Source organism: Lygodium microphyllum, chromosome 8, assembly GCF_053477565.2.
Source record: "Lygodium microphyllum isolate KBCC chromosome 8, Lygodium_microphyllum_v1.1.10, whole genome shotgun sequence".
Lineage (NCBI taxonomy): Eukaryota > Viridiplantae > Streptophyta > Polypodiopsida > Schizaeales > Lygodiaceae > Lygodium > Lygodium microphyllum.
In genome coordinates this window covers 13,092,469-13,117,660 of record NC_141142.1, presented here as the reverse complement: position 1 = coordinate 13,117,660, position 25,192 = coordinate 13,092,469, and the positions used below count along the sequence as shown (strand labels likewise).

General features: G+C 40.0%; 1 protein-coding gene across 3 annotated transcripts in view; it reads right to left on the bottom strand.

Annotated features, from left to right (window-relative positions):
* LOC148031980 (uncharacterized) overlaps positions 1–25,192 on the bottom strand; it is a 77,910-nt gene that overhangs the window by 28,334 nt on the left and 24,384 nt on the right. Inside the window, exon 2 of one of the 3 annotated variants that reach the window (XR_015691732.1) lies at positions 17,945–18,099. The exons of the other annotated variants lie outside the window; for them this stretch is intronic. The gene's annotated coding sequence lies outside the window, so the exon portion shown is untranslated. The remainder of the gene's footprint in view (positions 1–17,944; positions 18,100–25,192) is intronic. 3 annotated transcript variants of the gene reach the window in all.

The window sequence follows — 25,192 nt, the reverse complement described above, 5'->3', positions numbered from 1 at the left end:
CACCCCTTCAAGAGGACATTGCGGCTCGTGGTTCGTGGTTCGTGGCTGTCTTCATCATCTTCCTTGTGCTATGGCACCCTTGTTCCCTTGTATCACATTCACTCCATGATTCAGATCTTCATCATTCCATTCATCAAAATTTCTTCTCGCTTCTCTTCTCTTCTCCATGTTTGCCGAGTTCACTCCATGTTCCTCCCCGCCAACCCTATTATCTCACTGTATGTCATCTTGTATCAGAGCTGGATCTGCTCACCTAGCAGCAAAGATCCTCCACTCCAGTGAAGGAAAAGACCGGTGGCGGGTTCGGCATCCACTTCTCTTCTTCTTTGCTGCATCAAAATCTCGTTTTTGCATATTTCAGGTATTTCAGCTTGCTTGCCACACCCCGAACGCGGAGGACATTGCAATCCAAGATGGCCATTGCTGTCTACAACAGTCTGGCACCTGTTTCCAGCCTACCACACACTGTTCGGAGCTGATTTCAGCATATTGATTGCTACTACTGTTTTTTTTTTTTCCTGCGTTTTTAGTCTCTCTCTCTCCTACAAGCTGTCTTGCCTGCATTTATAGTCTTTCTCTCTCTTGCAGGCTGTCCTGCCTGTGTTTTTAGACTTTCTCACCTGCTGCCTACGTCTTTAGTCTTTCTCTCTCCTGCAGGCTGTCCTGCCTGCGATTTTAGTCTTTCTCTCTCCTCACCTGCGTTTTTCTACTGGTTGCATCCTCCTCACCTGCGTTTTTCTACTGGTTGCATCATCTTTTATTGTTGGTTGCATCCTCCTCCCACTCGTGGCTCACTTTCAGCCCTTCCACTACCCTCCCACCCCTTGAGGCAGACGTTGCGGTTCGTGCTTTGCATTGCCCTCACACCCCTTGAGGCGAACATTGTTGTTCATGGTTCGTGGTTGATCTCTTCCACTACTTCCTTCTTCAGCAAGGCACACTGGGTGCTCCCACTATGGCATCACCGGACATACCACTGATGCTTGCTGACTTCGACCTTTGCTCCCTACCCCCCCAAAGTATATGCGTCTTCCACTAAGCACTCCTGTGACCTTCACAAAGTGATCCCCTTAAGAATTGGTTTTGTCCTCGAAAACGATACTTGGAAGGTCTAAGTGTAAATGGGGAAATCTTTTCTTTAAAGTACTTATTCACTCCCATGTTGAGCTTTCTTCTGAACAATCTTTCCACTTAACCAAACATTCTGGATAAATAGTATTCCTTGTTCGTCTATTACGAACATTTAATATTCTTTCTGGTTCATGTGAATTAGATTGGTCATTTAATAGCTCCTCAATATCATCATTTAAGATTAGATTATCCAAATCACCCAGCTTCTTCTTTAATTTACTTACATGAAAAACTGGATGTATTTTACTACCAGCAGGTAGTTGGAGCTTGTAAGCCAATTCTCCCACCTTTTTAAGTATTATGAAAGGACCACAATACCTTGGTGAAAGCTTTGGACATTGTCTCTTTTTCATAGTTTTAGTTTGTTCAGACACCTTAAGATAGACCGATTCTTCTTCTTCAAAGGAGATGTCTCTTCGGTGAGGATCTGCATATGCTCTAGCTCGATTTTGAGCTTTTTTAATATTTTCTTGAGCAAATTTTAACATACTATTCATATCCTCCAAAAAGTCTTTGGCTGCCTGAACCTTTTCCTTATGCAGTCCTACTGCAAAAGGAGCTCTCGGTTAAAACCCATACATTAACATAAATGGACTATATCCAGTGAAAGAGTGCTTGGCAATATTATATGCAAACTCTGCTATCGGTAGATCTTTCCAATTAGTTTGCCTTTTACTTACATATGCCCTAAGCATATCTTCAAGAATTTGGTTAACCCTTTCAGTTTGCCCATCTGTTTGCAGATGATCCGTCGTACTCATGCTAAGTTTAGTATCCAATTTCCTAAATACCACACGCCAAAATTGGCTATCAAATTTTCTATCCCGATCAGAAACTATATTTGCCGGAAGGCCATACAATCGGTATATGTTCTCTACGAACAATCTAGCCAATTCTCGTGTTTTAACATCAGTTGAAGTTGGAATAAACCTAGCCATTTTGGTTAACCTATCCACAATCACCCATACAGAGTCGTGCCCCCTCTGTGTTCTGGGTAAAGCAACAATAAAGTCCATGGAGATACTCTCCCATTTTCCCGAAGAAATCTCTAGTGGATGGAGAAGCCCTCCCATTTTTAATCTTTCAGCTTTATTAACCTGGCATTTATTACATTTGACCACATAGTCAAGGACGTCCTTATTCATTCCAAGCCAATAGAACTGCCTTTTAATAAGACTATAAGTCTTATTAACTCCTGGATGTCCCGCGCTAGGGGTATCATGACACTCAAAGAGTATCTGGCGCCTTATTTCTGTATCTTTCGGGACACATACCCTATCCTTTTAGAGTAAATAACCATTATCAATGGTAAAATTCTTCCACTTGAATCCAGTTTGAGCAACCCCTGATGCTCCATTTCCTTGTTGAACATCCTTAGATATTCCTTCCTCAGTAGAAGCACTTTCATTTGGATCCCCATTTTTTATTGCTTCCCATATGTTGGAATATGCCGGATCAACCTGGTATTTCCCTTTTAAAGATTCAAGCAAGTTGGAAGTGAACTGAGTAAAACTCAATTCATTAATGATGGGTATTCTGCTGAGTGCATCAGCTACTATATTATACTTTCCTTTTCTATATCTTATCTCATAGTCGAACTCTTGGAGGAGTTTGGCCCATCTGGCTTTACGCCCGTGTAAATCCGGTTGATCATTAAGCCACTTAATGCTTTCATGATCCGATATAATCAAAAGTTTGACACCGTACAGATAGTGCCTCCATTTCTTCATTGCATGTACTATTGCATACAGCTCCCTCTCATAAACAGAATAATTCTGTTTTGCACGGTCTAATTTCTTGCTTTCAAAAGCAACTGGTCAACCTTCTTGTAATAAGACCGCGCCTATCGCCTTATCACTGGCATCAGCTTCAACCACAAACGGTTTATTGGGATCCACAATTAATAGTACTGGAGCTGTAGCAATAGCTACCTTAAGTTTTTGAAAACTTTCATTTTGGTCTATTCCCCAATTAAAACTTTTTCCTTTCCCTTTAAGTTGGTCAGTCATTGGAACAGCTATTTTGGCATAATCTCAAATGAATCTACGATAAAATCTAGATAAACCTAGGAAGATCTGCAGCTCTTCCAGGTTCCTTGGAGATGGCCATTCAATGATTGCCCTTACTTTTTCTGGATCCATGTTGATTCCCTCTTTCGAGATAATATGCCCCAAATATTTGACCTCTTGTGCAAAGAATTCACATTTAGTTTTCTTCGCATAAAGGGAATGTGTTCTTAACAGTTGGAATACTAATCGTAAGTGTTCCAAATGTTCTTCTCTTGATTTACTAAAGATCAAAATATCATCCAAGAAGACTACTACAAAATGTCCTAGATAGGGCCGTAAAACACTATTCATCAGCTTCATAAAGGTAGCTGGTGCATTAGTGAGACCAAAAGGCATCACCAAAAAATCATAATGCGCGTATCTAGTACAAAATGCTGTCTTAGGAACATCTTGTGCCTTAATTCTTACTTGGTGATAACCTGATCTTAAATCTATCTTTGTGAAGAATTTTGCCCCTTGTAATTGATCAAAAAGATCTTCCATTCTGGGCATAGGAAATTTATTCTTCACCGTTATTTTATCAAGTGCTCTATAGTCAACACAAAGTCGCATAGAACCATCTTTTTTCTTTACCAATAAAATTGGTGAAGCCCAAGGTGAATTACTGGGTTGAATAAACCCTTTATCAAGGTAATCCTTAATTTGTCTTTCAACTTCTTGGTGTTGTGTTTCACTTAACCTATACGTGTATCCTTATTTATGTCAATTGGGTGATTTATATCACCCCTATCTGGTGGAAGGCCACTTGGTAAATCTAACAAACTACTTAATTCATTATTAACATTCAACTCACAAACATAATAAAATTTTTGCTTTGTATTACAAAAAGTAAAAGTGTTCTGTACAAGAAAAGACCATAACATATATATCTCACAAACTTCCTTCTTTATCAGTTTCTGAACTTCAGTAGAACACAGCAAAGGATTATCAAATACTTCATGTTCACCTTGAATAACAAAAGTGTCTTACCATCCCTTTCAAATTCCAGTGTATTATGGTGATAACTACGTTTTAAGGATAGTTCCAATCCCCATAGCCACTCCCTCCCTAGAGCAATATCAGCTCTTTCAATGTTCATAATTTGGAAATCAAGTTTATCTTTATATCCTTGAATCTCAATTTCCAAATTGGATACCATTGTATCCCATATTTTATTGTCTTGGCCTTGCATTATACGAACAACATATTGATGTCCACTCTTTTGTTGGGGAAGTTTTAATTTTTTGACAAGTGCATAATTTATAAAATTATGTATAGCAGAGTCATCAATCATGACTCTAACCCTCTTTCCAGCTATCAATCCATGTACTCTAACTAAATCATGTGGCCCAAAAGTAGGCTGCCACATAGAAGTTCACATACGACACTTGTGTTGTACATCCATGTGCAAGACCTCTAAAGATTTATACATTTCATGCCCCTTTAATTCTAAGGTCTGCACTACATGGATTTGTTTTTCTTTCCCCTTGCCCTTGTCCTTATCCTTTCCTTTGTCTTCCTCCTTTTTCTTTTGAGGGCAATTCCAAGCAGCATGGTTAGGGAATAGGCAATTGAAACACAACTTTTCTTTTTTGGTCTTATCGAAGTCATCAGGACTTAACTTTGGCCTCACATATGGTTTCTTTTCAAAAGGTTGTTTTCTACCCCTTAAAAATGGCATTTTCCTTTTAAATTTGCCCACAAATTTTGACGTTTCCAATTCCTTAGACTTGGGCTCCATATCAGTGAGACTAGTCAGTGTACCTGGACGTATACTATCTTCATTAATCAATGCAAATTTAATTCCCTCTTCCAACGTCTTAGGTGAACTCCTTTTTACTTGCTTTTTACAGGTTTTGTCTAGTCCCCTAATGAATCCTCTTGTTTTTTGAAATTCATCTATTCCTTCCAATTTGAGAATTATCTCACAATATTCCTCCAGATATGTCAGCAGGGGTCTTCCCTTTTGTCTGACATAATCCCAATCTTCCCAATTTCTTTCCATTTCATTTTCAAAAAGGAATTCTTTCAAAAAGACAGATTCAAATTGAGCCCAAGTTTCAGGTATTTTATTTGCCTCCTTTAAAGTTCGCCACCACTTATATACTTTGGGCCCCAAAGTTAAACTAGCCTCCAGTGCTTGGAGATGTGGTGGGGTATTTTTAAGTTTATGCAAATCTTCCCATTTTTGGAGGAAATTAAAGATTGTATCTTTATTTCTATATTTTTCCTCCCCGTGAAACTGAGGGGGTTTCATATCTTTTAAAACTGGATTATCCCTCAACTTATGGTGGGGTTATTTAGGATCTCGCATAGTCACATCTAAATCTTTCGATGAAGATGGGACATCCGAGGTTTCTATCTTATTTTTATCTCTTTCTAACAATAAAGTTAATTGAGATTTTATTTCTGTGAGTGTTTGGGTTAAAAATTCCATTTGAACCCCCTGAGCTTGCACACGAGCAGTAAGATCATCAAATTGTTCTCGTGTAGCAAAAAATTATTCCTACTGTTCTTCTTGCATCTCTGGTTCATGGGGATCTACCATAGGGTGGTCCCCAGAACTAGAACCTTCCATTACTCTCTCTTTCCCTTTTTCTACCATTAATACACTGAAATTGGAAAGCAAAGATAAGAAATTTGCATACAAAGTAAAGTTCTTCCCTAATTTTAATGGCAGGCAGTTGTTGCTGGTTTGTAAATAAACCCGAAGAGTAAGGAACAAATTTTATTGCCCGAACAAAGTTGGTCACACAGGAAATGGAGCTTCTTTGCAGAAACGACTAGTATTCAGCCCCCTTCTTAATAATCATGCACGCCATCAATGCACCTTTCCTGAACTTGTTCTCTGCTGAGCTTGTACTTGTGATGCAAGTGCAGTCAGGGCTGGTGAGAAAAATTTCAGAGCGTGCAGTCGACTGATCACTCAAGAACCAAAAAATAGCTTCAGTTTCATGAACTTTTTGTGTGGATAGGGGCATTCACCAGGAGTTTGCTAACACCAACACTCCTCAAGAGAATGGCATTTTGGAGCGGAAGAACCGAAGTGTAATCGAGATGGCACGCACCATGATGAAGCACCAACAAACACCTCAATTTCTGTGGACCGAGGCAGTGGCTACCACAGTTCATATCCTCAATCAATCTACCACTTCGGCCATTAACAAGATGATACCTTTTGAGGCTTACTTTGGGACTAAGCCTGATGTCTCGTATTTCAAGATCTTTGGGTGTGTGACCTATCTGCACATCTCGAAGACACAGCGTGACAAGTTTGAGGCAGCTTCCCAACAACAATTTTTTGTTGGCTACTGCTCTCAGTCCCAAGGATATCGTTCTGTTTGATCCCGTCAAATGAGATGTCTACACGAGCTGAGATGTGCGGTTCATGGAAGTTCCAGCCACTGAGGGGGGTGAGGAGCACCCCCTCCTTGGAGATCCACGGAAGAGTCGAGCTCCCGAGACAGTTCCTTTGGAGCCAGAGCCTCTTGTTGGAGATTCTTCTTCTGATTTAGAGTCTTCTCTTCCACCGGCCACCCCAGTGGAGCTTCTGCTTGTGGATGTTCCCGAGCCTTCAGCAGATGGAGAGCAACCGGGGAGAGGTCCGGCCTCCTCCTCGTTGGGCACGTGACACACTCCGAGATTCAGGGATTGAGGGGGTTCCTAAGGAGTGGGAACTGCAAGATGGACCACGGAGGTCATGGAGAAATCAGACACATTCTTCGAAGCTTGTTTGCTCTAACTATTGTTTGATGACCCGTGTTATGCACGATCCTGAGCCCACTTCAGTGAAAAAGGCTTTGCAATCTGACCATTGGCAAAAGGCTATGGAAATCGAGCTGGAGTCTATTGAGAGAGATGGCACTTAGTCTCTTGTGCCTCGTCCCTCTCACAAGAAGGTGATTGGCGTCAAGTGGGTCTTCAAGACCAAGTATCTTAGCAATGGTTCTTTGGACAAGCACAAGGCTCGCCTTGTTACTAAAGGTTTTGCTCAGCGCCCAAGTATTGACTTACATGATACTTTTGCCCCCATTGCTCCTATGGGGACTATTCAAGTTGTTCTTGCCTTGGCTAGCCATAGGAGATGGCGTGTCTATCAGTTGGATGTGAAGTCCGCTTTTCTCAATGGTGACTTACAGGAGAAGATCTATGTAGAGCAACCTCCTGGCTTTGGATCCTCGGATGGGAAAGTTCACTGGTTGAAGAAGGCCATGTATGGCCTCAAGCAGGCTCCACGTGCATGGAACGAGAAGATCAACTCATTTCTTCAATCAAAGTTGGGATATCGGTGCTCCACGGTCGATCCGCAGCTTTATGTGCACACTTTTGAGGTTAATCCTATGTTGTTTGTGCTGTATGTTGATGATTTGATTCTGACAAGGGATCATGCACAGAAGGTCCAAGAGACCAAGGTAGTTTTACATCAGACATTCGAGATGACGAATTTGGGGCTTCTTCATTTTTTCTTGGGTCACGAGATTTATCATTCTCAGAGGGGGATTTTTCTCTCTCAGCAGAGATATATTCAAGAGCTCTTGGTGACTTTTGAGATGGAGACTTGTCGGACCATTTCTACTCCTATGGATGTGAACTAAAAGGCCACTTCACACTCCGATTCTCCTGTGATAGATGCTTCCCGCGACCGTCAATTGATTGGATCCTTGATTTGGCTTCTCAACACTCGTGTTGATCTTTGTTTTGTTGTGGGTCTTTTGTCCAGGTTCATGAGTGAACCCAAACAGGTGCATTGGCAGGCTGCCCCGAGGATTCTTCGATATTTGAGGGGTAACTCTGACTTAGGGATTCCTTATCCAGCATGTACAAATACTTTTAATCTTGTTCTTGTAGGTTGGAGCGACATGGATTGGGTTGGCGATATGGACCTCCGGCGGTCTACTACAGGCTACTGCTTTACCTTGGGTACAGGTGTTATCTCATGGAGTAGCAACAAGCAGCCCACGATAGCCCTTTCTTCTACTGAGGTGGAGTATCGGACTATGTCTTCCACCACATGTGAGGTTATGTGGCTTCGGAGATTGTTGGAGGAGCTTGGCTGCCCCCAGACTCGTCCTACTCTTCTGCGGTGTGACAATAAGAGTTGCATTGCCTTGGTACACACAAAATCCTGTATTCCATGCCCGGACGAAGCACATTGAGATCCAGTATCACTTCATTTGAGAGAAGCTTCTAGTTGGGACCATTGATGACGGAGGATAGTCTTGCAGATTTGTTCACGAAGGCACTTCCCCAGGCTCTTCTTCGGCAACCTTCCAGATCCCTCCGTCTTCTGCCCTGTCCAGGATCTGAGAGGGGGTGTTAGAGACTCATTCCCTGGCCGCGTCAGCAGTACGGACAGCGCAAGAGCCACGTCAGCAAGCAGTACAATGCCACGTCAGCGCAAAGTGCCACGTCAACTGGCTGCTCGGTCAGATAGCAGTTTGGCAGTCGGACAGTTTTCTGCATTATTTTATGCAGTCGGTTCAGCCGACTTGGTGCTAGGCATTTTTTATTTCCTGGCTATTTATAGTCAGTGTGTAGCACATTCTCAGATATTCTGATCGTGAGATCTGACGGAGACAAACTGCAAAGACGGACAGCACTTGGGCTGACAGAGATTGAGGTCCTCAAGGCGGAGACACGCAGATATTTTCTCTGCACCCCAGTACTATTTCTGCACACCTGTACAGCATACTACACTGCAGATTTTCTGTGTTACACTGTCTCCCTTCTCTCTCTCTCTCTCCCCTTTCTGTATTCACTCTCTGTCAATCTCTGTCCTACGCTTCCGCATCGCTGCACTCTGACACCACCAGCTTTACAGTTGCTGGTGGAGCTGTGTCTTGGTGTTCCAAGCTGCCGAACATCGTTGCACTGAGTACCATTGAAGCTCAATACATATCAACTACCGAAGCTTCTAAGGAAGCTATATGATTGAGCAAACTTGCAAAGGATCTCGGCATGTCTATGGGTACTACAGTTTTGGGATGTGATAGCCAGATGTTGTGTATTTGGCTAAGAATGCCATGTATCATTCACACACAAAGCATATAGATGTGCGATATCACTTCATCAGATAGATTCTCGAAGATGGTCAAATCACATTGACCAAGATCAAAACATAGGACAACCCCACAGATGTTCTCACTAAAAGTTCAATCAAAGCTCAGTATGAGCATTGCATCCGACTAGTCAAAGTTGTTTAGAGGTTCACTTCAGACCTTTAAGTAGGAGGTTGTTGGGATAAAGGCCCAATTTAACCTCCGTGTATAGTACACGCACATTATTTAGTTGTACATGTGAATGCATCCTTACGTGCCCTAAGTATAAATACATTTTATTCATTGTGTACCAACACATTGTTGGTACATTCATATCGCATTGTGCTTTCACTCTGCTCTCTCTCTCTCTCTCCAATCATCACACTCTCACGCTCACTCCTTGAACTTTTGTTACATCCAGCTTAGCTCCAACACGATGCATGATATGTGGGTACAAAAGAGTTGTACCACTCTTTAGGTTTTTTTATAGTTATTTGCAAAGGACTAAAGTACAAGTGTTAAGGGTATATTCACATCCGAGCACATATAAAAGGTACGATGGCCCTTTATTCCCAACAACCTCCCACCTAAAGGCAACATGCCTGAAGGTTAAGGAAAAGAATCAACTAAGTCTATGTATATACAAAGCTGAAATACATAATTATCCAACCTCCATCATCTTTTGGCAATGAGCAAACCACTCTACTGGAAGACCCTTCGTGAGAAGATCAATAGGATTATCATCTGTATGTACCTTGACAAGCTTAATGCTTTTGTTGTCAAGTACATCTATGATAAAGTGATACTTCACATGTATGTGCTTCGTCTTTGCATGAAAGACAAGATTCTATGCTAGTTTGATAGCACTCTGACTATCACAATGGAGAACAAGAGTCTCAGTAATGCCAAGCTCTCGCACCACGCATGAAAGCCATAAAGTCTCTTTGCATACCTCAATGACAGCCACATACTCTGCCTCTATAGTAGACAATGCAACACACTTCTGTAGCTTGGACATCCAAGAAATTACTCCCCCTATGAAGGTGAATATATACCTTGAATTAGACTTCCTATAGTCAGCATAACCAGCATAGTCTACATCCGTAAAGCCAACGACAGATGCCTTCTGCTTTCCAACATGGATACACAAATCCTTTGTATCCTTAAGATATCTCATGATACCTTTCACTACTTCCCAATGTTTTCTATTAGGATGTGTCATGTACCTGCTAACCACTCCCACCGCAAATGCTATGTCAAGACGTGTAGCAACCATAGCATACATCAAGCTACCCATAGCTCAAGCATATGGCATCTTGGTCATTTCAACCTTTTCATCATCTGATGTAGGGCTGTCCTCTCACATATGGAGGCACTGGTACACTAATCGCTTTCCTCCCCCCTCCATATTGAAACATTGCGGAAATTTGGATACATACTTCTGTTGTGACAAATAAAAAAGACCTTTCGATTGGTCCCTCAGTATACACATGCCAATAATATAATTTGCTTCACCCAGATCCTTCATATTAAAGTTGCTATGTAGGCTTTATTTCAAGGTGTTTAACTCATGAACATCTCTATCACCAATCAACATGTCATCCACATACAAAATCAATATAATAAGATTATCACCTGTCACCTTCTTGATATACAAGTAGTGATACACTTTACATCTCTTAAATCCTTGAGATTGCAGGAATGTATCAAACTTATGATACCATTCACGCGGCGCTTGTTTCAACCTAGGAAAATGCATTTATAGGACTTTGGCTCCAATTTGTTGCATCATTCTTTGTGTATGTGCACAAATGCCTCACAGCCAAACACTCTCAAGTGTATATATGAAGGTGGCTTGCCCGATCACACTTCTTGAGAAACTCTCCCCCCAAAGACATGTTTGGTGATGACTGATTTATCAAGTGTACAGCAATCATAACAGCCTCTACCCAAAATCCATGTGGCAATGCAGCATGAGATAGTATGATATGAACCTTCTCTTGCATAATCCTATTCATGTGCTCTATGGCACAATTTTGGGGTGGATTATAGGGGGCAATGAGCTTCTTTTTTATCCCTTTGCCGCCACAAAAGGCCTGAAAGGCTTTGGATACATATTCCCCACCACTGTCAGAGCGAAGACACTTTAGTGTCTTATTAGTTATATTTTCAGCAAGTATTAGGAATTTTTTTAACTTATCCAAAGCCTTCTCTTTACAACAGATCAAATAAACCCATACTTTGCGTGTAACATCATTAACAAATGTGATAATTTTTTCTTTTTTCCTAGAGACAACCCTAGCATCTCACATATATTTGAATGTACCAAATCTAAGGGTGAAGATTTTAGTGAAACGGGCTTTTTATGTAATGTTTGAGCATGCTTTCCATAAATGCAATGATCACAATGCTCAAAATCAACATACCTCAAACACGACAAATAACCCAAATAAGAAAGTGCTTTCATTCTAGTTTAACTCATGTGCCCCAACCAACTATGCCACAAAGACACACTTAGCTACTCAGTTATGGCAACAACATGATCACGTACACTAGATACCTATAATATATACAGTATCACTTTTAAAGCCTTTAGCAACAATTCTAGAGCCCTTACATATCTTCCATTTGCTATCCCCAAAAGAATGATAGCCTTCATCATCTAGCTATCATGTGCTTATCAAGCTCTTTTTAAGCTGGGGTACATATATCACATTATGCAAAGTGAATACTAAACCATGTTAAAATGCCAACTCCACACTAGCAATCCCTACAATGTCACATGTATAATTGTCTCCCAAGTAGACAGCACCATGTCTACAACCATTGTAGTCAAAGAGCCACTCACGGTGTGATGTTACATGAAATGAGACATCTAAATCAAGAATCCATGCTGGCATGTCATCATCAGAATTTGCAATCAATGACTATGCACTAAAAGAAGAAGCAAAGAGTATCTCACTCTCACGACCGACTACATTGACTTCCTCTATCTTCACACTACTCTTCTTACATGTTGGCTATCCTTTCTCTCATCTTTGTTATCATCAGTGTTTTTGCCTTTGCCCTTTTTTTCTTCCACTTAAAGCAATCTCCTTAAAGTGCCCTTTCTTGCCACAATGATGACACTCCATATTTTTTCCATGGGACTTGCTACATGCTTTGTTGTCAAAGTTGTCCTTCTACTAGGATCTGTCTCTAGTATACAGTGCATTGGAAGACTTGTTTACTAAAATATTTTGCCTATTGAGCTCCTCCATAAGTAAGAAGCTCTCCATATCTGAATATAACATAGCATTAGAATTACCCATTGCTATCCTAAAAGTGTCCCAACTTTCAAGCAAAGTGCACAGCAAAAAGGTTGCCTTAAACTCCTCATCAATATGAAATTCCAAAGCAATCAACTGGATGAAAATAGAGTTAAACTCATTCAAATGTACAAACATAGTTGTACCTTCCTTCATACGAAGATCCATTAGTTTTTTCAACCAATAAACCTTGTTGGCTGCACTTTTCTAAGCATATAACTCCTCAAGTCTTTGCCACATCATAGACAGATTTCAGTTTCTCGATGTTGACAAGCAAAGTATCTAACACTAAAAGCTCTAAGATAGAGCGTGCAAGTTCATCCAACTCTTCCCACTCATCTAGATCCATGGTTGCTGGTTTTACCCCTTTTGTCTTTATAAGCTTCAATTTCTTATACACCAAGACATTATAGCACTGCTTCTCCCATATAGAAAAGTCGTGTGCACCCTCAAGCTTCTTAATGTGCAAAAGATTGTTGCTATCACTGCTGCCAGCCATGATTTACAGCTCAAAGATGACTCAAAGGTCAACAAATGTGAGCCAAACTGTCACACAAATGACAAAGGTACGAAGCAAGTACCAAGCAGCAATGAAAAAAAACAAGTAATTGCAGAAATTTCAGATCTGCAAATTAATTTTCAAAGGTATAAAATGTGTGCTACAGAACACCACAAGTAAGTCACGGGCTAATACACCAATTGCATGAGAAAGCCCCAATTTCTAGCTGCAATTTCTGCTCCAAATGCATCCATGGGCACAATTTGACTCTCAAGGTCAAAAGCCCCAAAATTTCTCTGCTCAAACTGCTCAAATGACATCAAACATAACTCCGGAATGGATTGCACAAGCCAATTCTGCCAAAATTTCACAAATTTTGCAAAAGCCCCAAAAATGTTTGGGGTCCTATATGCTCAATTTGCATAGAAACTGCATTGCAAGTACATATCAAGACCAAATTTGACCGAAATTTTGCAAATTTTGCAAAAGCCCCGAATAGTATCGGGTCCAATGTGTCAAAATTCCAAGAATTACACCTATCCCATTGCAATTTCTGCACGTACATGAAAAGCCCCAATTTCTGAAACCCGAGAGTGTACAAGAGTTCAAAATTTTTAATCTGCCAAGTAAAATCTTCAAGCTTACACCAAAATCCCCAAATTCTCGGAGTAGAAGCATGCCCAATATCTGGGGTTTGTTACATGTGCTTGTGCGCATGTAACAGCCCACAGATTTTTAACAAAGGATAGGCCTTTTGAAAAAAAAATGATTACTTCAAGAAGAAAAACAAGACAGTCAAATTGCCCGTGCTGACCTAGATGACCTGTCACTTGATTGTCAAGGGCCTGTTGGCTACTGCCTGACTGCTGAACAGCATGAGACCTGTTACATGCACGCTGCTGTGTGACTAAACCCCTAACCAAGACTGACAACCTGCTGAGTCAGGGCTTGAACAAGCTCCAAAAGCTCCATCGGGTTGGCCTTGAGCTTTGATACCAATTTCTGGTGGTCTACACACAGTGAAGATTCAATGCTTGACAATGGCAATGACGGAGAGAGAGAGAGAGAGAGAGAGAGAGAGAGAGAGAGAGAGTGTGTGTGTGTGTGTGTGTGTGTGTGTGTGTGTGTGTGTGTGTGAGAGCAGCAGCAGTAGAGAGTGAGATGCACAATATGTGGGTACAAAAGAGTTGTACCACTCTTTAGGTTTTCTGATAGTTATATGTAAAGGACTAAAGTACAAGTGCTAAGGGTGTGTTCACACCCAAGCATGTATAAAAGGCCCAGTGGCCCTTTATTCCCAACACACTAATAGTAAATTTTACTGCAATCATAAACATAATGTTAGCATTAAATCTAATGATAATACTAATGCAAATGTTAAATGTTAATTGTAGACTAACATTTGATTTACATTAACATTAAAATCAATTATAACATCAGCATTAAATAAAAATTACGATCGATGAAATTCTAATGCTTATTCGAGCTACAAGGTTTCAATATCTGGCGCAATTTGCCATAACCTTGGAGTGGCAACTCCCTAAACTTCAATTGTCACAACCACCAAAAATCCTTGCACACAAGCATCGCCCCAACACAAAACCCGCATACAAGTATAAAACAAGAAACATACCTTACTTTCATACCCACCACCTGCAACACATGCCCCTCGGTACACCTCTTCTACCAACAATGTCCAATACCACCCTTAATGAGACAAAGGCATACCTATCAAGTGTGGACCATAACTATTCCGCAAGCAAAAGTAGTTTTATGTATGTCATCAAATCTCGCATCCAATTGCAAGTTGACACTCTGATACCAATGAAACATGCCCCTAGGATCCAACTTGCACACGAGACACGATGCAAGTAAAACTCACCAGAAAAAGAATTGGATATCAGACTCACCTCCCAACCATAGAGCCAAACAAGCTCACCCTTAAACCTAGGAGCTAGCAACGCTTTGGGTCATGACCATATCTCAAGGATTGGCATCCCATACCACCGACCCACACCATCCCGCTATACAAAAATGTCAATCAATGGGTCAAGAGTCCAAGAATGGTGATTACACAATGAATGTGAATAATAGAGTCTTCAGTCCTATTTATATGACTCAGTTGCTCAAACCCCGAAGTGTCCTTAGTGCATTTGCAATAAGTTAGTTTGTAACCACCGTGACCAATGTACTAGCCCCCATCCAGATATCCATGGACACGACATTGCTGCCAATTGGGACAATCCTTTTCCATGTGGCCCTCCCTTTTACAAACAAAGAATATGTTTGCAGCCCTTACCACATGCCCACACCATCTCAGTGTACAAATGTGTCGCCCACCAATGGACCAAGAGTCCAAGAGTGGTGATTACACAATGAATGTGGACAATAGAGCCTTCATTCCTATTTATAGGACTCTGCTACTCAAACCTTGAAGTGTCCTTAGTGCACTCGCACTAAGTCACTTCATAACCACCATGACCAATGCTACTAGTGCCTATCCAGATGTCCAAGGATATAACATTGCTGCCCATTAGGACAATCCTTTGCCATGTGGTCCTCCTATTCACAAACACGGCATATACTTGCAACCCTTAATTCCATACGTTGTGCCACTATTTTCCAGCCCTGCCCTTGCTGTTTTGGCTTTTTCTCAATCTAATTTTCAAATCCATACCTTTTCTCATCCCTTGAAAATTTCTTATTCGGTTTTTCATCCATGTCTTGGAAACCCGTATCTTTCCCAAGTAACAATGCGTCAGTTGTACAATTGTTTCTATGAGCTGAGATATGCTAGATACAATGAATTTAATGCAAAAATCCTTGATTCCTTTTGGCAGTCCAAAAACATATTTTTCCACTTGCTCATGAAGAGGAACTCCACAACAAGAACTTACTGGCAACAAGGCAGCCCAAAAACTGCCACAAATTCTTGCATTGCATGCATCAAGCTTATTCAAAGTTGTCATTATGTCCACCTTAAATATACTAGTCACCAATTTGAAACATACATTTGCTTAAATTGTAGACTCGCTGATGGTGTTCTATCTTACATCAAGAGCATGGACACCATAAAAGGCCTCAAACTTCAACCCTCTTCCACCCACATCATAGTCCTTTGGTTCCTCCTCTTAGGGAGTTAAGTTATCATATACTAGCTGCTGTAAAAAGGATGCATTTGTTGTATTTTCATCATGACAAGCACCATAAGAAGCATTTGCATAGCCAACACACATTCCTTGAGCCCCATAAGCACCAGGGGACGCAAATGCATTACCGTACATGCCACTCTGTGCCCTAAGTGTCATGCCAATGCTACTATAAATACGGCTATCCATACTACCAATCATCCTTAGATACATTGGGCTTTGCATACCATGCATTGGTTGCTACATACCATGAGGAGTTGTAAGATACATTGGGCTCTGCGTACCATGCATTGGTTGCTACATACCATAAGGAGTTGTGCCATAAGGAGGAGTTGCATACCATAGCATGAAAAAGGGTGCCACCACCAAAGCATCTTGGTTGCCCCATACTTACATGCATGCCTAACTGTCCAAAACCCATTGAATTGGCACTATCAAAATGGCCTTGCCTTTGTGTATCCAATCCCACTAGTACCAATTGCTTTTACTCATCACTAGCCTTTGTTGCATCTTTAGACAACAATGACTGCCTTTGGGAGCTTCTTGATGTCCTAATGCCTTTGAAGATGACATCTTCTTCTTGGCGTTGTTGTCCTTTTATAGAGAGTAAAAAATCTCCCAAATTGTAAATCTTTGGCTAACTCCTCCTCCAATGGCTGAATCTATTGGAAATTGCTGAGGAATAATGATAATAGGTTAAGGGATGAGAGAGAATGTTGAGAAAAGAGAAAATTTTGATCTTCTTTGCTAAAGAGAGATGAGATTTAATGCCGCCATGTTCTCAAACTCCCTAGCATTTCCGCCAACAACCTAGAGTCTCCAAAAATAGCCATCTACTGCCCAAACACTATTGTCTAGTCCAACAGAATGTGTGGCTATGGTCACCTACCTTCTTGCTGCTCTTGATGGCTGAAAACTGGTCTCTACCTACCAGTGAGACTATTGCTATAGCCTCCTGTCCTATTTCTCCACCTCCAAAATGCTCTCTCTCTCTCTCTCTCTCTCTCTCTCTCTCTCTCTCTCTCAAGCCTTTCTCACTTACATGGGCAAGTTTTTCCAAGTGGCAACCTTCCAAATCAAATTTCCAACATTATACAGCTTTATTAAATTACTTTTCAGAATGTTGATTTTGAAAATTAACCTGATAATTACTTATGGCTCAAAAATAATCTAACTCGCCAACAATTAAATTGGCTAGGTCAATTTATCAACCAAGTAATCACGAGCACTCATTAGCCTCAAACATTACATTAATAAATAAATACATACCAATTCCCTAGTGCTACGACTAACACTTATGGCTAATTGACAATTTTCACCCTAGAGACCACCTAGTACCTATTAGGTGCAACTTGTTACAACTTTTGCCTTTGACACCAACTGATATCTCGAGGTCCTAAGTTTCACACTGTGAAATAACTAACCTATACCTCACATGTGCAAATCACATTTGCACATTTGATCAACTCTTTAATCAAATGCTTAGCAAAGCATCAAAATTTCACATCCTTGTGACATACCTTTCTCCTTTCCCTCCCCCCTGCCCCCAAAAAAAGGATATCATGTGAAAGCTCTTTACAAGTACATGACAAAAACAATGCTGAAATCTTCATGTAAGTTTTCTATGTAAAGATATGTACATTTTTAGCTTTTAGCCTACACATGTGTATTGTCATTTCATGATCATGCCATCTTGCTAATTGTAACACTTTGTTTTGCAAGATCTAGCCCATACTTCAAGGCATTAATCCTATTTATGTGCAAGCCTTACCTTGATATACTTGAGTTCCGGTCACAAGTACCCGATGTGGTTATATTAAGTGAAAGTGTATACTATATTTTCTTTAACCCGCTGCTTAGGTCCACCACAACCTGTGACCACTCATCATTGGCTAGCTCTAATGCATTTTTATTTATATCTAGTAACTGCAAAGAAAACAAATTTAATAAACAATTAAGTAAGCAAAATAATAGAAAGGATACAAATTCTATTTCTATTGTGTAAGCACAAGGAAGAACATGAGAATGACAATACTTTGAACTTAACCAACTCAATCAATTATCACCATGAAAATTAGAAAATAGAGAGAGAGAGTGAGAGAGAGTTAACACCACATTGAGAGGGGAATCGACCCCTTCCCCTTTACAAGAATTTATTGAAACAAACCACAAGCACCAAGTGCCTAAACTATATACAAAAGAGTTAATTTACTGCAATTCTGAAAATTAGGATTTTGAAACCCTAACTCTAAAAATTAGGATCTTGAAACCCTAATTTCTACAAACTCCAAGTAGCAAGCTGATTTTCTTCTGTAGTGCTTGAATTAGATCAAGCTAAGTAGAAAGTGCTTCTTGGATGAGAGATAGATAGGACAGTACAAAACATGTGGCTGAAATTTCAACATGAGAGCTTATTCCAAACAAAGAGACTGACCTCCAATATATAGGTGTGGGCCTTAGGTGCTCAAAAGTGAAAAGTAAGGTTATAAATGACAAGTATTTGCTGAAAATAACAAGTGTGGAAACACTCGTCTCTTCAAAATGACACATGTTCTATTCTAAATGCCACATGTCACTTATCTAGAGATAGAAGCTTCTAAACCTTCTACTCTAAAAATCTCTTAAATGGTTAAGAATTTAAGATAGCTATTGAAGACAAAAATTGTTCCTTGCAAAATTTTGGAGCCTTTGATATAAGCAAAATTTCCTTTCGTACAACTTTGAAAAATAGTAACCTCCTAAATTTTACGAGTTGCCAAACTTAGATTCCGGAGAGCTCCATTATATAGGTTCACCGGTTCATGGTTTGTTTCTTTGATCATGAGCATTTGATTTCCCTTTCTGAAACAACTCATCATATGGGTTTCTAGTCAATGTTAATATCCAAGTATAAAAGTCTTAGTCATATGAGCTTTTAGGTCAATTTGACCACCCTAATAAACTTTTTAATTTCCCTTAGACATCTCATCAATGATAACCCAAGTATAATTATGGGGCATTTTGGCCATTAGCCACCCTTAAATAGAAAGATAAACATTTAACCGTATTTTAAAACACTCAAATAATACAAATCACCTTTCAAAGTATATGAGCATCAAATTAATTTGAACTATTAAGCTAATGACACGTGCAAACACTTTGAACTTAGCATCCAACTCGGTTAAGCATTCTGCGACACTTCTATGTTCAACGAGGGCTTGCTCGATTGCTATCTCATGCAAGGTTCTAAGAGTTTGCCTAGGCTTTAGCATAGCTGGGGGCTTATGCCTAAACGAGCAAGATTGGTCAACTCTAGGATTTCTTATGCTCTTGGGGTTTCCATGTTTCTCCTGAGGCTTTGTTATCCACAAATAAAAGGGACTCGACATCAAACTCACTGCTCTCGCTTTTTGGGAGATAGCATGTTGAGCTATCAAAACTCATCTTTAATTTATCCTAATTTTGTTGGCATTTTCTCGGCTCATCAAAACATCCCCAAAAAGATATTATAGCCATTTTATATGACACTCCAAACAATTGTACAACACTCTAGACTCTTTTCACTCCAATAATTTCTATAAAAGAGACTCAAAGCGCACGCCACTCACATCACTAGCATCCTTGTTTTATCCCTCATTTTTCACCGATGTCATCATCATCCATCATATACCTCCACCATTTAGAGGAGTTGATCTTGCTGCCAACCATCTATATAAACATCTTCGCCACTACTAGCCTGTTTGCAAAGACTCCTTGTTGCACCAACTACCATATGGCATCCATCAACTTCGTGTGAATTCTGTCAGACTTCTTAACCTAGTCTACTATTATCTGTGTCTCTTCTTGTAATCAGTCTTCCTCATTGGAGAGGGTGGTAATCAGTCCTTGGTTTGCTCGAAGATTGGCTTTCACCCTGCTCCTTGAAATACAAATTCAATCCCCAATATAACATTGCCTAGCTAATATATTGATGAATCTCCTTGAAATTCCTCAATTTCAGCTACTGGAATTCAAGTCCTAGGCTCTTCATTCTAAGTATACATCCCAAGGTGGATGTCAAACCCTAATTTCTATTGTAAATTAGGGTTTACATCAGAGATTTTGCAATATCTCCACCTCTAATGACTCAAATGGCTAGATTCTGCTGAGATAACATGAGAAATGGTTGGGGGATGAGAAGGAATGTTGTAGAGAGAGAAATTTCAGAATTATATTACGAGAAATACTGAAAATATGTTGGCTGCCCTGCTCAAACAGACATGGAAGTTGTCACCTATTACCTAGGATTACCAGAAAGACTCTTTCTCCCTCCTGTATGCTATCACATGCACTAGATGGACCTTGGGCTGATGTCACTTGCTCCTAGGAGGGCTCCAAACTGGTATCACCTACTGTAGGAATAATCCCTAGTAGCTACAAATCACATCAACAGTTTCTTGCTCTTTAGCAACCTGTTTCTCTCTCACAATGGTTAGAATAGACTTCCACCAACCCCAAAAACGTTTTTTCCACTTATATGGGTGAGTTTTGCCAAGTTGCAACCTAATCGCATTTTCCAGCATTATCTAGCTTATTAAATTAACTTTTAAAATACTAATTCTAAAAATGACTTTAATAATTATTCTACTGCTCAACCAATAATTAAATTGCCTATGCCAATTTATCTATTAGTATCCTTAAGAAATTATTTACCGTTAGACTAGTATTAATTAATTTATTAGTGCCTAGTCTCTAATGTCACCACTGACATTAATAGCCAACATAGAAACACGAATGTCTATTCCATTAATACATCCCGAGCGGCCTCTCCCTATAAAACGTAGAAAGAACATTCACTTATGCCCCCTAGTCCGTTTCAAACCGTTTCCTTCCATTCCATAGTTGTTTTCTATTTAGAACAGTCGTTCCACCCGATGTGGAAATATGGGCATTTTTTTTATTTAAAAAAATCTCTCTTTCTCCTCTTGCATGCCGTTGTGCATTCGTTCGTCCGCTATCATGCTTGTCTCAACTCCCGAGTCTCCTACCGTGATGCTCGTCTTATCTCGCTCACTCTGTTCGTCTTGTCCTTTAGCCGCCAACCACCACGCTGCACCGGCTCTTCAGTTGCTCCACAACCACCACCACTTTCAAGGTGCCTTCAATTCTAAATTCCAAGGTGTCTACTAACAATGCACACCACTTTCAATTTCATTTAAATTTCAAGAAATTTGTGCAAATTGGAGCAATGTCGAGGCATTTGGGGCACATTTTGCACATATTGAGGTTTGAATCACCCCCAAATTTGGGGCACTCCAGATAGTCGTTTCCCCAAAATTTGGTGATCTTCCAACGGTATTTAGGACCCAAATTTGCCTGCAATATCCCTGAATCCAACACATTTGGGAATTGAAATTGCCCCCAAATTTGGGGCATTTCAAATCAGTCATTGCCCCAAATTAGGGGGTGATTCAGCGAGGATTTGCAGCTCAAATCTGGCTGCAATGTCCCCAAATTTTAGACAATTGTGGCAATTTGGGGTATTTAAAGCATCTACGATTCAGGCTGCAATCTCCTCCAAATTTGGGGCATTTTGGATCAGCTGTTGCCCCAGATTTGGGGCTCTCTCAGCAAGGATTGGGGCCCAAATTTGACTGCACTACAGGGGTATTTGCAACATTCTGATCTGAAATTACCTCCAAATTTGGGGAATTTTGGATCAGTCATTGCCACACATCAGGGGCTTTTTCAGCAAAGGATTGCAGGTTGAAATGCCCTAAATTTGGAATCTGAAATTGCCCCAATTTTGGGGCATTTTCAGCAAAGGATGAAAGCTGAAATGCCCCAAATTTGGGGGCCAAAAGTGCCTACAATATGGGTCATTTTCAGCAAAGGAATGTGCATTGAAATAGCACTGAATTTTGGGCATTTTTAGCAAACGCATGCATGCTGAAATGTGGGCTGCAATTGTCTGCAATTTTTAGCCCCAACAATGGATCATTTTCAGCAAAGGAATGTGCGCTGAAATAGCACCGAATTTTGGGCATTTTTAGAAAACACATGCATGCTGAAATGTGGGCTGCAATTGTCTGCAATTTCAATGAATTCGATTAATTATTTGTTACTTTTTATATAGATGGCAGCATCAACATCTATGGGATCTGCATCATCCTCATCACCAGTACTTCATCAACTACTGGACGAAGTCAAAGCACTACTTGGTCATGGTGGGATGAGGAAGATGCACAGGTGCCATTGAGAGGTGGAGGAACTCGCCCTTGGAAATGCAAGCTTTGCTCACACTAGTGGCGCTGATAAAGTGAAAGCCCAACTTCGGCATGAGGAGAGGAAAGAGGTGTGTTTTTGCACCAACATATTAGTTGAGAAAATACACGAGTTGCTTGACCATGTAGCCACTTTTATGGGGAATTCACATGCTAGAAGGATACCAAACATAGCAATGGATCCAACAACAAGGACTCCAAGGCAAATAGGGCATGGTACTTCATGTAGAAGACCACCAAGATTAAAGGACAAGTGCAACAGTAGCACACTTTCTACCATGACCATATTGCATTCAAATCAACCAGATCACCATATTTTTTCAATATGGTGACAAAGATTGCAAAGTATGGAGCCATATATAGGCCTCTTTTATTAAACTTTCATCAAGATTCTAGATTATACTCATTTAAAGATTAGCATAACACTTCTTCTCGAAGGAAATCATTACAATTTATATATGATCACACATGTACAATCCATTTAACATAACGCAACCTTCAAAATAAAATTGAAAAGATCAAATTGACTCATGATAATATTAATGTACATGATTACATTTCTACATAGATAATAGATGGTAGAACATAACATAAAGTTTAAAGATAAAAAATGTAAGAAAAAACTCAAGAGTCAAAGACTTAAGAGCTAAAGCTCCTAGTTAAAACGCATTAGGCCGTTCCCTGTTTCTATGCCTCAACCTTTGCAAGGTCCATACGAATACCATCAACCGATACAATATGCCCCAAAAAGTGGATTTCATACAAAAAGAATTCACTTTTCTTGTTATCAATAACCAGCCTATGCTTACGCATTCCATTGAACATAATGTCCAAATGCTTCCTATGCTCTACCTCATTTTTTAAGTAGACAATCATGTCTTCAAAGAAAGTATCCACAAATCCTCTATGTGGTCTAAAGATGTAATCCATTATCCGATTAAAAGTGGTATGAGCATTCATAAGTCCAAAAGGCATGACAAGAAAGTTGAAACTCATACAATCTGAAAGATGTCATGAAAGTTGTCCTAGGCACATCCTCTGGTCTAATGCAAATCTAAAGATACCCACTTTTCAAATCTATACGTCTGAATGCCCTTGCAATCTATCCATAACATCATCAATCCGAGGTATTGAAAACCGATTCTTTATCGTAAAATTATTCAAAGTACGATAATCAATGCACATATGTCATGGACCATCTTTTTTTGCACCAAAAGCACTAGAAAACAAAACAATGAAGAGTTGGGCTAAATTAATCCTTTTTCTCAAGGGCTCATTCACTTGGCTCATTATCTCCCACGCTAGGCTGCACGGACTCTATAGAGTGGCTTATTAAATGGGCTACTTATATGGATAAAATCTACGTCTAATCTTCGAGCCTTTCAGGTGATAACTACCTTAGAAGTGACTGAAAGAAGCAATAAGCATATATTTTCAGAAATGAAATGCAATCCCTCTCTCACTTTGACATGTTCTCAACATTTCCATTATCCACCTTATCCTTAGTAAAGACACATTGAAAGGTAATGTCTCGTTAATTTAGAAATGGTAGCAGCTGATACAATAAGGACAGATTCCTTTTTAACTTTACATCAAGTGAATGGGTCTCTTCCTAATGCAAAATAGTGATCACTTTTGCATCTGAATCAATCACCGCATGTATACGGTGATACCATAGCATACCAAGCAGCACATCACAACCCTCAAGTGGAGCAATGAAAAACTCTTCATTGTCCACATATCCCCGAATGTGCAACCAAAGCTTTCCAATGAGTGGTGTGACAGGCTCTACATAGCCCTTGCATGCCATTCCAACTTCCCCCATGGGTCTCATCTCATCCTCTCTGATGCCTAGACGGACTGCCATGTCTATAGAGATAAGGTTGGCCCGTGATCATTCTCAAAGAATATCAAAGCATGCTAATCTCTAATTTTTCCCTATGCTTTGCATAACTCAATAGTATCATCATTGGACCGATCACAAACAACATTGGACACCAATCCCACTGACGTTTTGGGCTTCTTTCCTTTAGGATCTTTCTAATTTTGTGATTTTTCAACTTCCTACCTATTGGGACAATCATATCGCCAAGAAACTCATTTCATAAGGTTAGGAAACTCATTTTATACTCCAGTGTTTCAAAAACCTATGACACATATCATGAGGACATGTATTTTTGAAACCTCACTAAACATATGGATTAATTTCTAATTACATGGTTAAGTAAATGTTGCACATGTGAGGTATAACTAGGGTTAAGAGTAAATTTATGAGCCCGGGACCCGAGGAAATCACGGGATATCAAAGGCAAAAGTTACTATAAGTTATGCCGCATAGATACTTGGTGGTACTTGGTGCCAATTGTTGGCCTAGGTCATTCATTTGGCTATAAGTATCATTTTTCGGTGGCATAGAGAAGCGGCGTTTAATGATACCTAACACCAATCTAATGGTCAAAGATGGCGCAAAGACACTTGTAAATGGAGGTTACCTAGCCAATTTAATTACTACCTAGTCATATTATTTTTTAGGACACCAAAATAATTATTAGATTAATTTTCAGTATTTAATGACTGAAAATTAATATTTAATTATGGATACTACTGGAAAAACCATTTGGGAAGGCTACCACTTGTCAAAAATGCCCATGCAAGACTGAAAAACATCTTTAAAGGCTGGAGAGACATTTTAATGTATTCAGTCTACAAGAGAAAGGGAGGAGATGCTGTTGATCTTATTCGCAGCCACTGGAGGACCTTCAAAGGCAGCCAGGGGC